At 48.4% G+C, this 15,296-nt stretch overlaps 1 long non-coding RNA gene across 1 annotated transcript in view; it reads right to left on the minus strand.

Moving 5' to 3' along the window:
- Positions 1 to 11,965: 11,965 nt before the first annotated feature.
- Positions 11,966 to 15,296, minus strand: part of LOC140909366 (uncharacterized) — a 29,331-nt gene continuing 26,000 nt past the window's right edge. The window contains exon 2 of the long non-coding RNA XR_012158187.2: positions 11,966 to 12,613. This is a non-coding gene — a long non-coding RNA (uncharacterized LOC140909366). The remainder of the gene's footprint in view (positions 12,614 to 15,296) is intronic.

A 15,296-nucleotide genomic window follows, 5' to 3' on the forward strand; every position in this document is an offset into this window, starting at 1 on the left:
TCATTTCCAAGCTGTGCTTTGCTCCTTCCCTGCTCTGGGATTTTATTGATCTAAGCGATTCTGTGAGTTCCTTCAGAATAGCAGCCAATGACTGACCTGGAAAAGAGCCCCGAGAAGAGAGTGTGAAGAATTAGTACTAAGTTTCTTCAGTTACTGCTGGGGCTGAGATGTAAGTGGTCCAGTCTAGTGGTTAGAGCCAGAGTCAGAGTGGGAGACTCAAGCCAGGGGTCCAAGCCAGAGTCTAAGAGTCAAACCAAAGGTCAGGGCAGGCTTTGAAGATGAGGAGCAAGGAACAGGAACTAGTTAGGAAAGCTGGAATGAGACAAGATCCAATATAGCATCCAAGTAGAGCCCAGTTACATGGACAACTTCCTGTGCCTTTCTTTGGGTTTAAATAGGAAGTCTTGACCAATTAGAATTCACGGTGTTTCTCCAATCAGGCCTAGGGAAGCCTTCCCTGATGTAACTTCAGGTTTCATGGTCTCTCCAGCTCCACTGGCTAGTAATGAGCTGCTTGTTGGGAGCAGGGCAGCACTACTTAACTAGAAGCTTCATAGACCCAGGTTCAAGTCCTGCAGCATCATAACAGTGCCCCCTTCTTTGGAGGTGCCCTCAGGGCATTAAAGGACTGGGTTTCTGTGAGTGGTTTTTGTGAAATGCCTTGAGAAGAGCAGGGGCATGAATGTTTTGTGTCAGTTCCCAAGTATGTTCCTCTGGGCCACATCCTTTTCACTTGATTAGGTACCAGAATTTGCCCCACTGAATTGTGGAGTCTCGGAGTCTAGGAGCACTCAGTCTTGGGGCAGAGGAGGTAGTTTATTCCGATGAGGGAAGGGGTTTTCTGTGTATGGTTTTAGCACTGAAACAGGCTGGATCCTGTGGGTGACTGGGTTGATCTGTTATCGGACTTGAGAGGGACCCAGGAACTGGTGGTTCAGTTTGCATGAAGGTCTATCAGTAGAAAGACCTTCTGCTGAAAGCCACACCTTATCACCCACTGAATAAGGGGGACCTGGTTTATGACGCTGGTCGGCATGCCTTTTATAATGCAGTTTTGCTTTTTGAGATGGTTCCTTAGTTTCTCCTGGGTCTGATGGATTTGTTGAACCCCATCTGATGCAGCTGGGTTAGAGGAGAATGCTGGTAACTCTGGGTGGAACCCATAGTTTGCAAAGAAAGGGCTCTGACCTGTGGAAATGTGATATGCACTGTGGTATGCAAATTCTGCGTAATAGTGAAGCTCAGTGGTAATAGTGAAGCCCAATCATCCTGATGGTAGTTGGTGTAGCATTGTAGGTACTGCTCCAAGATTTGGTTTACTTTCTCCATTTGGCCATTGGTCTGAGGACAGTATACAGAGGAGGGATGTGTGTGGACCCCACAATTTGCAGTACCTCTTTGCAGAACCAAGAGATAAATTGTGGGGCACAAGCAGAGATAATGTAGTCTGGGAGACCATGGATATGGGCAACATAGATTGTCCATAATTAGGCTGTTTCTTCAGATGAGGGTAGATGGGCACTGAGAACAAAAGAAGCCATTCTTGTAAGGTGGTCTACAACTGTCAGGATTATAGTAAACCTGTTGGACTCTGAAAGTTCTACAATAACATTTAATGTGATAGTTGCCCAAGGCCTAGGTGAGGTTTCCAGGCGTTGAAGGAGGGTTTATTGTGTGGTGCCATCATGCATAGGGGACCAGGGGGAATGTCGATATGGCCCTTCATAAATGTGACTCCCTCCCAAGTGTCATGTGCCTTTTTGTTTATTGCAGCTAATTCATTGGAAGGTATTCCTGAAGCAGAGGCAGAATAGATTAAAGAAAATAAATTCTATCAGATGGCAGCATTCATGAAATTATGGGGTTAAAGTATATGAGATGGTTCTTGGCTTGGATCCTTTAAAGTGGTGTAATATTTTCCCTTCCGGGATAAGGCATTGGCTTTGCTATTTCTAATTCCAGGATGCTAGGAAATAATTAAGTTGAACTGTGAAAAGAACAAGGCCCATCAAAGTTGTCACTGATTCTGTGCTCTAGCGTTGTGCAAGTACTCTGAATTTTTATGGTCAATAAAAACTGGGCCTGGATGGTGAGCCACCACGAGGTAATGGCACCATTCCTGGAAGGCTGTTTTGGTGGGTAGACGTTCTTTGTCCAGGATTTCATTGTCCTGTTCTGCAGAGGTTTGTTTCTGAGAGAAATAGGCACAGAGATGTAAAATCTCCTCAGCCCGGTGTCTTTGTGAGAATCACACTCCAATCGTCATACTGGAGGTGTCTGCTTCTACAACAACGTCCTGTGGGATGTCTGGGTGAGCCAATATAGGAGCAGTGGTAAAGGCTAGCTTAATGGTTCAAAAGTAGTTTGGGCCTCCGGGGGCCAATGGAACTAAATATTCTTGCCAGGTAGGGTTGTGAGAGGTGTGATCTGCTTTGAGAAGTTTGGGCTGAACCTATGATAAAAGTTGGAAAAGTCTAGAAAGCATTACAGATTGTGGACATTTCAGGGAATGGCCCAATCGCAAACAGCCTGAATCTTGTATGTATCCATCTTAATTCCTTCAGGAGACAGGATAAAATCCAGGAGCTCTATAGTGGTTTGATCAAAAGTGCATTTTTCTAATTTAGCATAAAGGTCATGTTGCCATAGTCTCTCTAGGACTGTCCTGGTGTGGAAATTGTGCTTCTTTGAGTTGTTGGAAAAAATGAGTATGTTGTCAAAATAGACCAAAATGTTGTAGTATAATATATCCTGTAACACATCATTGAGGAAATGTTGGAAAGTGGCTGGAGTGTTCATAAGGCCTAACCGCATTACTAAATACTGGAAGCAGCCATAATGGATCCTAAACACCATTTCCACATATCACCTGCACAAAACTGTAGGCCCCCGGAAGGTCTAGTTCTGCAAATATTTGGGTAAACCCTACACAATCCAACATCTCAGGAATTAGGGGCAGAGGGTATTGATTCCTGATTGTGATTTGATTCAAGGGTAGGTAATCTACACAGAGACGGAGGATGCCATCTTTCTTCTTAATGAAGACAACCAGTGCCATGGGCTAGTTCTTTGGGATTTGTATGGGACAAACAACTACAGCTTGACCAGATTCACCACAATAAAAACATAGGTGGCATTTTTGGTGCCATTCCTTCTCTTTGGGGGCAAGCTGCCTGGGGCCTAGATCTATCTACATTGGTTCGGTAGGCAGGGTACGTGTTGATGGACTTGCACGGAGACAAAGGGGCTAGAGGGAGCCCTTCTTTTCCTCTTTCTGCTTTTGCAATTGGTCATCAATTCAGCAATAGCATCAATTTCATAGCAAGGCTGATGAAAGTGCCCGGCCTGCAGGATTCATTATCTGGGCCAACTCATCCTTAATTTCCTCTTGCAGGCTGCACTGGAATTGGTATCATCATGCTGCCTCATTCCATTGAATGACTGCAATGCACTGGTGGAAGTGCACCATGTAAGAGGTGGTGATGCCCTGTCTCTGCTGAAGCTTCCTTAATGCGGCTTCTGCTAAGTGGGCATGATGAAGGTCAACATACTTTGACAATATTGACTGAAAAAAGTGTCCCAGTTTGACAATACCAGGCTATTGCCTTCCAGCAAAGGGTAGGCCCAATCCAAAGCTTCCCCAGACAGTAGACTAATTACCAGGCCTATCTTGGCCTTGTCAGGTGCATAGGCCTAGGAACGGACTGAGAACTGGAGGTGGCATTGATTCATAAACCCCCCCGGAAACCCAATGACTTCCGTCAAACCATTTTGGCAGGGGATTGAGGGACCCTGTTCTGGGGCAGAAACTGTGGGTTGTGCCTGCAGTGTTGTGTTCTTGTTATGGAGCTGGCTCACCTGCTCCCACAACAGTTGGTTCTTAGTGGTCAATTGTGCACTTTGAGATGTAGTGCTTGGTTGTCCACCTGAGGGCAGTCAGCCCACTCAGGTAAGCCTGGTTCTTCTTGAAGCCGAGGTTGACTAATTGGCTCCATCCTCAATCTTTTCCTGGGCCCGCCTCTTGGGGCAGTGGTCCACACAAACTGTCAGGACCAAGAGGTAGGTGGCCGGGTCTAGTGGTTGGGGCAGGAGTTGGAGTTGGGAGTCAAGACAAGGGTTAGAGCTGAAGTTAGAGGCTCAAGCCAAGAAATTGAGCCAGAGTCACAGTCAGGAGTTGAGCCAAGGCTCAAAACTGGAGTCGGAAAGTCAAACCAATGATTGGAGCAGGAGTTGGAGTCAGGAGTCGAGCCATGGCTCAGAATTGGAGAGTCAAACCCAGGGTCAGAGTCAGATTCAGAGACCAGGGGCAAGGATCAGGAATAAAGCAGGAACCAGGAATAGGTCAGGGAATCAGGGTTCAGGAGGCAGGCAAGAAGGCAGGATCCAACGTAGCAGCCTGGTAGAGCCCAGATGTGCAAATAACTTCCTGTCTCACAATTCGGGTTTAAATAGGAAGCCCTGACCAATCAGAGTTCCCAGTGTTCCTCCATTCAGGCCCTGGGAAGCCGTCCCTGATATAGCTTCAGGTTTCATGGCTTCTCCAGCTTAACTGATTAGTAGCAACCTGCTAGGTAGGAGGAGAGAACCAACAGTTGACTGTGGACCCAAGTTCAAGACCTGTAGGGTCATGAAAGGTACTTCTAAAATGATGTTATTTCTGATGTTTCACAGGCTACCATATCCCTTGGCCTTCCTAAAAGTGAGGACGGGGTTGGGAGGAGGGACACATAGGAAATGGAAGGGAACCTAAAAATGTATTACTGGGTAGACAAATTCTATTGTAGAGATGCCCAGAAGCTCTAGAGCTGTGGTAGACAAACTAGGGCCACTAAGGAACTTCTTTTCTTAGATTCACAAATTTTAAGGCCAGTCAGGACCACGATGATCATCTAGTCTGACCTCCAGCATAACACAGGCCATAGAAACTCACCCTGTGATTCCTGCATCAACCCCATCATTTCTGGTTGGGCTAAGAGCATATATTTTAGGAAGACTGCAAGTGATGGAGAATCCCCCATATCACTACATCCTTGTGCCCCTCAGATTCTGTAGAATTTAAGATTTCTGACTTTCTTTATTTTTAAATTAGTATCCTGCTTGCAAAGAAAATCTTCTGACTCTTCCGACGCTTGTGTTGTGAAGCAAGGCCTGGTTGAAATTATATGGCCTTATGTTTAGGGCCCTACAAAATTCACGGCTGTGAAAAAATGTCAGGGACTGTGAAATCAAATCTCCCCAGTGCAATCTAGCTATTGGAGGGGTGGGGGATTGGCAGGGCTAAGGGTGCCCCAGTTGGGGGCTCCCTCCATTCACTGGGCTCCAGCTGCTAGTCCACCAGGCGGGGGAGGGACAGGACTTCCTCTTCTCCTTCCCTTGCACGGATACTCTCAGGGAGAGATCAGACCCACCTCTGGGAATCTCCCCCAGCTGCAGTAGGTTCTGTGGCTGCTGTCTCCGGAGCCCAGCTTTGAAGACAGCACAGAAATGAAGGTGGCAATCCTGTGACCCCCCCACATCAGCTTTCTGCTGCAACTCTGCTCTCCTGGTGCCATGAATTCACCTCGCAGGTCCTATTGTCATTCTGTATAAATATCTATTCTCATGGCATCCATCGTCATCCACCGCTTCCGCTGCAACTCTGCTCTCCTGCTCTCCTGCAGATGCCATACCACGGCAAGCATGGAGCCCGCTCAGTTCACCACTGCTGTTGTGAGCATTGCAAACACCTCACACATTATCCTGCAGCAGGTGCAGAACCTGTAAAAGCAGTCGAGGAGACGACAACAGTGCGATCACAATAGTGATGGGGACATGGACACAGACTTCTCTCAAAGCATGGGCCCTGGCAATTTGGACATCATGGTGGTAATGGGGCAGGTTCATGCCGTTGAACGCTAGTTCTGGGCCTGGGAAACAAGCACAGACTGGTGGGACTGCATAGTGTTGCAGGTCTGGGATGATTCCCAGTGGCTGCGAAACTTTCGCATGCTTAAGAGCACTTCCATGGAACTTTGTGACTTGCTTTCCCCTGCCCTGAAGTGCAAGAATACCAAGATGAGAGCAGCCCTCACAGTTGAGAAGCGAGTGGCGATAGCCCTTTGGAAGCTTGCAACGCCAGACAGCTACCGGTCAGTCAGGAATCAATTTGGAGTGGGTAAATCTACTGTGGGAGCTGCTGTGATCCAAGTAGCCAATGTAATCACTGAGCTGCTGCTATCAAGGGTAGTGACCCTGGGAAATGTGCAGGTCATAGTGGATGGCTTTGCTGCAATGGGGTTCCCTAACTGTGGTGAGGCGATAGACGGAACGCATATACCTATCTTGGGACTGGACCAACTTGGCAGCCAGTACATAAACCGCAAGGGGTACTTCTCAATGGTGCTGCAAGCACTGGTGGATCACAAGGGATGTTTCACTGACATCAATGTGGGATGGACGGGAAAGGTGCATCACGCTCACATCTTCAGAAACTCTGGTCTGTTTGAACAGCTGCAGGAAGGAACTTACTTCACAAACCAGAAAATTACCATTGGGGATGTTGAAATGCCTGTAGTTATCCTTGGGGACCCAACCTACCCCTTAATGCCATGGCTCATGAAGCCATACACAGGCACCCTGGACAGTTCAACTATAGGCTGAGCAAGTGCAGAATGGTGGTAGAATGTGCATTTGGATGTTTAAAAGCTTGCTGGTGCAGTTTACTGACTAGGTTAGACCTCAGTGAAACCAATATTCCCACTGTTATTGCTGCTTGCTGTGTGCTCCACAATATCTGTGAGAGTAAGGGGGAGACACTTATGGCTGGGTGGCAGGTTGAGGCAAATCGCCTGGCAGCTGATTACACACAGCCAGACACCAGGGCTATTAGAAGAGCACAGCTGGGTGTTCTGTGCATCAGAGAAGCTTTGAAAACCAGTTTCATGACTGGCCAAGCTACAGTGTGACAGTTCTGTTTGTTTCTCCTTGATGAAAACTCGCCCTCTTGGTTGACTCAACTTCCCTGTAAGTCAACCGACCTCCCCCCTTCGATCACTGCTTTCAGAGGCAATAAAGTCATTATTGTTTCAAAATCAGGCACTCTTTATTAATTCATCACACTAATAGGGGGAAAACTCGCAAGGTAGCCCAAGAGGGGTGGGTGAGGAGGGAAGCACCGGGTGGGGTGTTGGATGAGGGGAGGCAGGAAGGACAAGGCCACACTACAGTTCAAAACTTATTGAATGCCAGCCTTCTGTTGCTTGGGCAATCCTCTGGGATAGAGTGGCTGGGTGCCCGTAGCCTCCCCCCGCCACGTTCTTGGGTATCTGAGTGAGGAGGATATGGAACTTGGGGAGGAGGACAGGCAGTTATACAGGGGCTACAGCGGTGGTCTGTGCTCCTGCTGCCTTTTCTGCAGCTCCACCAGACCCCTGAGCATGTCAGTTTGCTCCCCTGTTAGACTCAGCATTGCATCCTGCCTCCTTTCATTGCTCTCCTGCTTCCTTTCATCATGCTCCTCCCTCCTCTCATTGCGTTCATTTAATGCTTTTCTAGACTCTGCCATTGTTTGCCTTCATGCATTCTGCTGAGCTCTTTCAGTGTGGGAGGACTGCATGAGCTCTGAGAACATTTCATTACAAGTGTGTTTTTTTCGCCTTCTAATCTGCGCTAGCCTCTGGGATGGAGATGATAGGGGGAGTGTAGAAACATTTTCAGCTGCAGGAGGAAAAAAAGGGAGAGTAGTATTTAAAAAGATACATTTTAGAGAACAAAGGAAAGACTATTTCACACTGAATCAAGCGATTCACATTATATAGCACATGTACTTTGGGTACAAGGTCACATTTTGCCTCTTATATTGAGTGCCTGCCAGTTTGGTGTGGGACATCATGCACACTCGGCTGGGCAAGAGAATTCAGGTTGAGGCAGCCATGGTCAGGCAAAGGGTTTCAGCTTCTTCAACCTTCATAATATGTAGGAATGGTTTCAAACAGCAGCACCTTCCTTTCCCATACCAAGCAAAGCCCGTTGGGTTGGCCATTTAAAAGGAGGGGCTGTGGTTCTAGGGTGAATGTGCAGCAGAACCCAAATCCCCCCCCCACTCAATTCTCTGGGATGATCGCTTCACCCCGCCCCTCACCATGTGGCTAGTATCAGGGAAGATCCCTGTCAGCCAAATGTGAACAGCTCAGCATGAATGCCCCCCCCCCCCGCGTGGCTAACAGCGGGGATGATTTCTTTTCACCCAAAGGCAAACAGCCCAGCAGGAACGGGCATCTCTGAATGTCCCCTTAAACAAATTTCCCAATTTCAACCAGGTGACCATGAATGATATCACTCTCCTGAGGCTAACACAGAAAGTACCTCCAGGACAGCTTCATGGAGATGTCCCTAGAGGATTTCTGCTCCATCCCCAGACACATTAACAGACTTTTCCAGTAACTATACTGGCCGCGAATGCATCCCAAGTCTTCAGAGCAAATTAATCATTAAATACGCTTGCTTTAAACCCCTGTATTATATTTACAAAGGTACAATCACCAGAGGTGCCTTCTCCGGCTTCGTGGTCCAGGAGCCTGCCTTGGGAGGGTTGGGAGGGTATTGGCTCCAGGGCGATGAATAGTTCCTGGCTGCCGGGGAGAAGGGATTCTCCACTTGCCTGCTGTGTGCTATCCTCAACCTCCTCCTCCTCCTCATCTTCCTCATCCACAAAATCCTCATCCCTGTTGCGTGAGACTCCCCCCTTGCAGGTGTCCACGGACCGTGGTGGGGCTCCCCCTAGAATTGCATGCAGCTCATCATAGAAGCGGCATGTATGGGGCTCTGACCTGGATTGACTCTTTGCATCCTTTGTTTTTTGGTAGGCTTGCCTCAGCTCCTTAACTTTCACATGGCACTGCTGTGTGTCCCTGTTGTAGCCTCTGTCCATCATGCCCTTGGAGATTTTGGCAAATATATTGGCATTTCATCTTTTGGAATGGAGTTCTGCCTGCACGGATTCTTCTCCCCATACAGTGACCAGATCCAGTACCTCCCGTTCGGTCCATGCTGGAGCTCTTTTGCAATTCTGGGACTCCATGGTCACCTGTGCTGATGAGCTCTGCATAGTCACCTATGCTGATCAGCTCACCACGCTGGCCAAACAGGAAATGAAATTCAAAAGTTCCCAGGGCTTTTTCTGTCTACCTGGCCAGTGCATCCGAGCTGAGAGTGCTGTCCAAAGCGGTCACAATGGAGCACTCTGGGATAGCTCCCGGAGGCCAATACCATTGAATTGCGTCCACACTACCCCAAATTCGACTCAGTGAGGTCAATTTTAGTGCTACTTCCCTTGCTGGGGAGAAGTACAGAAATCGATTTTAAGAGCCCTTTAAGTTGACAAAACAGACTTGGTCATGTGGACGGGTGCAGGGTTAAATCGACCTAATGCTGCTAAATTTGACCTAAACACATAGTGTAGACCAGGACTAAGTAAAAACTGTTGCCCTGAATAAAGTTACCCAATGATGAATTGAGGGTATGTCTATACTATGAAATTAGGTCAATTTTATAGAAGTCGGTTTTGTAGAAAGCGTTTTTATACAGTCGATTGTGTGTGTCCCCACACAAATACTCTAAGTGCATGTAGTCGGCGGAGTGTGTCCACAGTATTGAGGCAACCATCGACTTCCGGAGCGTTGCACTGTCGGTAGCTAACCCACAGTTCCCACAGTCTCCGCCGCCCATTTGAATTCTGGGTAGAAATCCCAGTGCCTGATGGGGCTAAAACATTGTCGCGGGTGGTTCTGGGTACATGTCGTCAGGCCCCCCTTCCCTCCCTCCTTCCGTGAAAGCAAGGGCAGACAAGCATTTTGCGCCTTTTTTCTTGAGTTACCTGTGCAGACGCCATACCACGGTAACCATGGAGCCCGCTCAGCTAACCATCACTGTATGTCTCCTGGGTGCTGGCAGACGCGGTACTGCATTGCTGCACAGCAGCAGTTTATTGCCTTTTGGAAACAGACAGTGCAGCATGACTGGTAGTTGTCGTCGACGTAGTCCTGGGTGCTCTTTTAACTGACCTTGATGAGGTCAGGGGCACCTGGGCAAACATGGGAGTGACTCAGCCAGGTCATTTCCCTTTCAAGTTTCGTCTCATGACAATTCAGTCCTACTGGCAGTGCACTGTCTTTTAATCAGCAGCCAGCAGAAGATGATGGCCAGCAGTCATACTACACCGTCTTCTGCCGAGCACCCAGGAGATGACGATGGCTAGCGGTCATACTGCACAGTCTGCTGCCAGCAAGATGTATAAAGATAGATGAAGTGGATCAAAACAAGAAATAGACCAGATTTGTCTTTTATTCATTTTCTCCTCCCAACAGCCTGCTAAACCCAGTTTTGAGTTCTAACCTTGAGGGGGCCATTCTGTTTCTTGCTAAGCCACCCCCTTTGTTGATTTTAATTCCCTGTAAGCCAACCCTGTAAGCCATGTCGTCAGTCGCCCCTCCCTCTGTCAGGGTAATGGCAGACAATTGTTCCGCGCCTTTTTTCTGTGCAGACGCCATACCACGGCAAGCATGGAGCCCGCTCAGATCACTTTGGCAATTGGGAGCACATTAAACACCATACGCATTATCCAGCAATATATGCAGCACCAGAACCTGGCAAAGCGAAACCAGGCGAGTAGGCTACGTCAGCGTGGTGACGAGAGTGATGAGGACATGGACACAGACTTCTCTCAAAGCATGGGCCCTGGCAATGTGGGCATCATGGTGCTAATGGGGCAGGTTCATGTGGTGGAACGCTGATTCTGGGCTCGGGAAACAAGCACAGACTGGTGGGACAGCATAGTGTTGCAGGTCTGGGACGATTCCCAGTGGCTGCGAAACTTTCGCATGCGTAAGGGCACTTTCATGGAACTTTGTGACTTGCTTTCCCCTGCCCTGAAGCGCATGAATACCAAGATGAGAGCAGCCCTCACAGTTGAGAAGCGAGTGGTGATAGCCCTGTGGAAGCTTGCAATGTCAGACAGCTACCAGTCAGTCGGGAATCAATTTGGAGTGGGCAAATCTACTGTGGGGGCTGCTGTGATGCAAGTAGCCAACACAATCAAAGATCTGCTGCTATCAAGGGTAGTGACCCTAGGAAATGTGGAGGTCATAATGGATGGCTTTGCTGCAATGGGATTCCCTATCTGTGGTGGGGCCATAGACGGAACCCATATCCCTAACTTGGCACTGGAGCACCAAGCTGGCGAGTACATAAACCACAAGGGGTACTTTTTAATAGTGCTGCAAGCACTGGTGGATCACAAGGGATGTTTCACCAACATCAGTGTGGGATGGCTGGGAAAGGTACATGATGCTCGCATCTTCAGGAACTCTGGTCTGTTTCAAGAGCTGCAGGAAGGGACTTTATTCCCAGACCAGAAAATAACCGAAAATAAATAAAATGTTGAAATGCCTATAGTTATCCTTGGGGACCCAGCCTACCCGTTAATGCCATGGCTTATGAAGCCATACACAGGCAGCCTGGACAGTAGTCAGGAGCTGTTTAACTACAGGCTGAGCAAGTGCAGAATGGTGGTAGAATGTGCATTTGGATGTTTAAAAGTGCGCTGGTGCAGTTTACTGACTCGGTTAGACCTCAGCGAAACCAGTATTCCCACTGTTATTACTGCTTGCTGTGCGCTCCACAATATCTGTGAGAGTAAGGGGGAGACGTTTATGGTGGGGTGGGAGGTTGAGGCAAATCGCCTGGCTGCTGGTTACTCACAGCCAGACAGCAGGGCAGTTAGAAGAGCACAGGAGAGTGCGGTGCGCATCAGAGAAGCTTTGAAAACCAGTTTCATGACTGGACAGGGTACGGTGTGAAAGTTCTGTTTGTTTCTCCTTGATGAAACCCCCCCCCCCGCCCCTTGGTTCACTCTACTTCCCTGTAAGCTAACCACCCTCCCCTCCTCCCTTCGATCACTGCTTGCAGAGGCAATAAAGTCATTGTTGCCTCACATTCATGCATTCTTTATTAATTCATCACACAAATAGGGGGATAACTACCAAGGTAGCCCAGGAGGGGTGGTGGAGGAGAGAAGGAAAAGGCTACACAGCACTTTAAAAGTTTAAAACTTTAAAACTTATTGAATGCCAGCCTTCTGTTGCTTGGGCAATCCTCTGAAGTGGAGTGGCTGAGCTGGGTGGCTGGAGGCCCCCGCACCATGTTCTCAGGCATCTGGGTGAGGAGGCTATGGAACTTGGGGAGGAGGGTGGTTGGTTACACAGTGGCTGTAGCGGTGGTCTGTGCTCCTGCTGCCTTTCCTGCAGCTCAACCATAGGCTGGAGCTTATTAGTTTAATCCTCCAGCAGCCTCAGCATTGAATCCTGCCTCCTCTCATCATGCTGCCACCACCTTTCAGCTTCAGCCCTTTCTTCAGCCCACCACTTACTCTCTTCAGCCCACCACCTATCCTCCCAGTCATTTTGTGCTTTTCTGAACTCTGACATTGTCTGCCTCCATGCGTTCGTCTGTGCTCTTTCAGTGTGGGAGGACAGCATGAGCTCAGAGAACATTTCATCGCGAGTGCATTTTCTTCGCCTTCTAATCTTCGCTAGCCTCTGGGAAGGAGAAGATCCTGTGATCCCTGAAACACATGCAGCTGGTGGAGAAATAAAAAAGGGACAGTGGTATTTAAAAAGACACATTTTATAGAACAATGGGTACACTCTTTCACGGTAAACCTTGCTGTTAACATTACATACATAGCACATGTGCTTTCGTTCCAAGGTCTCATTTTGCCTCCCCTCAGCGCGTGGCTAGCTCCTCCACCCTTCCCCCTCCCCATGGCTAACAGCGGGGAACATTTCTGTTCAGCTACAGGCAAACAGCCCAGCAGGAACGGGCACCTCTGAATGTCCCCTTAAGAAAAGCACCCTATTTCAACCAGGTGACCATGAATGATATCACTCTCCTGAGGATAACACAGAGACATAAAGAACGGATGTTGTTTGAACGCCAGCAATCATACACTGCAATGCTTTGTTCTACAGTGATTCCCGAGTACGTGCTACTGGCCTGGAGTGGTAAAGTGTCCTTTCATGGTGGATGGAATAAGGCTGCCCTCCCCTTTTGCAAAGGCTTTGGGAGTACATCCAGGAGAGCCGCGAATGCCAGGGCAAATTAATCATTAAACATGCTTGCTTTTAAACCATGTATAGTATTTTAAAAGGTCCACTACCAGAGGTTCCTTCTTCGCCTGGTGGGTCCAGGAGGCAGCCTTGGGTGGGTTTGGAGGGTACTGGCTCCAGGTCCAGGGTGAGAAACAGTTCCTGGCTGTTGGGAAAACCAGTTTCTCCGCTTCCTTGCTGTGAGCTATCTACAACCCCATCATCATCATCTTCCTCATCCCCAAAACCTGCTTCTGTGTTGCTTCTATCTCCATTGAAGGAGTCAAACAACCTGGCTGGGGTAGTGGTGGCTGAACACCCTAAAATGGCATGCAGCTCATCATAGAAGTGGCATATTTTGGGCTCTGACCCGGAGCGGCTGTTCACCTCTGGTTTTCTGGTAGGCTTGCCTCAGCTCCTTAAGTTTCACGCGGCACTGCTTCGGGTCCCTGTTATGGCCTCTGTCCTTCATGCCCTGGGAGATTTTGACAAATGTTTTGGCATTTCGAAAACTGGAATGGAGTTCTGAAAGCACGGATTCCTCTCCCCATACAGCGATCAGATCCCGTACCTCCCGTTTGGTCCATGCTGGAGCTCTTTTGCAATTCTGGGACTCCATCATGGTCACCTCTGCTGATGAGCTCTGCATGATCACCTCTGCTGATGAGCTCTGCATGGTCACCTGCAGCTTGCCACCCTGGCCAAACAGGAAATTGAAATTCAAAAGTTCGCGGGCCTTTTCCTGTCTACCTGACTGACTGTGAAGTGCATAGTGCATGTCACCACACCCAAGGTGAAAGTGGGGATGAAGCTGGTTGCAAAGAAGCTGGGCCAGTTTCTCTTGTTACTTCCCTTGCCATTCTCAAAGCCTAGTTTGTTCTCCTCTGTATTTTGGAAGGGGCAGTGTGCTTTTACTGTCCAAAGAAAAAATAATAACTATGAACATTTAGCTCTGATTAAAATCTTATGTACATTTATATTAGTTAATATGCAGGCCTCGAAGACTTGGCAAAATGCCAACGCATCCCCTTAGCATTGACAATATTGGGCACCCGTGACCTTCAGGAAAAACGTGTCAAGGAATAAAATGAGGAACACCTCTCGCTGGAAGCAGAAGGGTTTTCCTAAGCTTCACGACTCTACCTGGGTCCTGACACAGAAAGGAGAATGAACACCACCAGGGCTGGTCATTTTTCAGATAATCAATCTGGCCGGCATTTCTGCCTGGTCTCAGCTGTTCATTCTCATCCCGGGGGAAGCGTAAAGGGCAAAAATGTTTCTTTTATGTTTGAACATGCAGAGTGCCTGAAGTTTGCATAAATTCCTAGTTGGGTAGGTTCAGGATGATCCAATTTTTGGAAAAGATTACAGGCTGTGTGTGTGTGTGTGCGCGCGTGTTCATGCTAGGGCTACATCTACACTTGGAGCTGGGGGTGTGACTCCCAGCTCATGTAGCCGTTGAGCTAGCAGGCTAAAAACAGTAGCATAGCCATGGTAGCACGGGCAGTGGTGAGTGGTGGCACCGGCTAGCCGCCCATGGGATCCAGGTGAGTTTCCTCTTGGGGTGGTTCGACCATGCTGCTGCTCGCTGCTGCCCATGCTACTGCAACTACACTACTATTTTTAGTACCCTAGCTCAATGAGAGTGAGTACAGATATGTCTACATTCGCTGGGAATTGCACCCCCAGGTCCCAGTGTAGATGTAGCCGAAGGCTCACTCCGTGCTACCCTGCCTGACTGGATACAGCAGTTCATTGCTCCAAGGCTTGGAAGAACACAATTACAGAAAATAGTTTCTTGTCCGCTGTTGTATTCTGGTTCTTATACTATGCCCATCATCCTGGCACCTGAGCACCTAATTTCCAGGCATATGTGTTGCAGAGGTATTGAAGTGGGCAATACTAAAGGGTCGACTAGCAGCATGTAGAGTGTGGATGTTGCTGACAGGTGTCCGTGCCAAGGCCCCTCCACTCTCATCCCAGATCCCCATAGCCTCTGACTGGCAAAGAGTACCCTAGCACTCTCTCTGCCCCTGGCTAATCCCCACTTGTGTTCAGTTTGAGAGTGATGAGGAATGGGAGAGCCACCTGTGTAATGGGACCCTTACCCCAAGGTACTTCTTAGTTTAACAAAGATGCTCAACAGGGACCACAAGTAAATAGTCTGTTAGTCAG

This window comes from Lepidochelys kempii, chromosome 3, assembly GCF_965140285.1.
Source record: "Lepidochelys kempii isolate rLepKem1 chromosome 3, rLepKem1.hap1, whole genome shotgun sequence".
In the NCBI taxonomy this organism is placed as follows: domain Eukaryota; kingdom Metazoa; phylum Chordata; order Testudines; family Cheloniidae; genus Lepidochelys; species Lepidochelys kempii.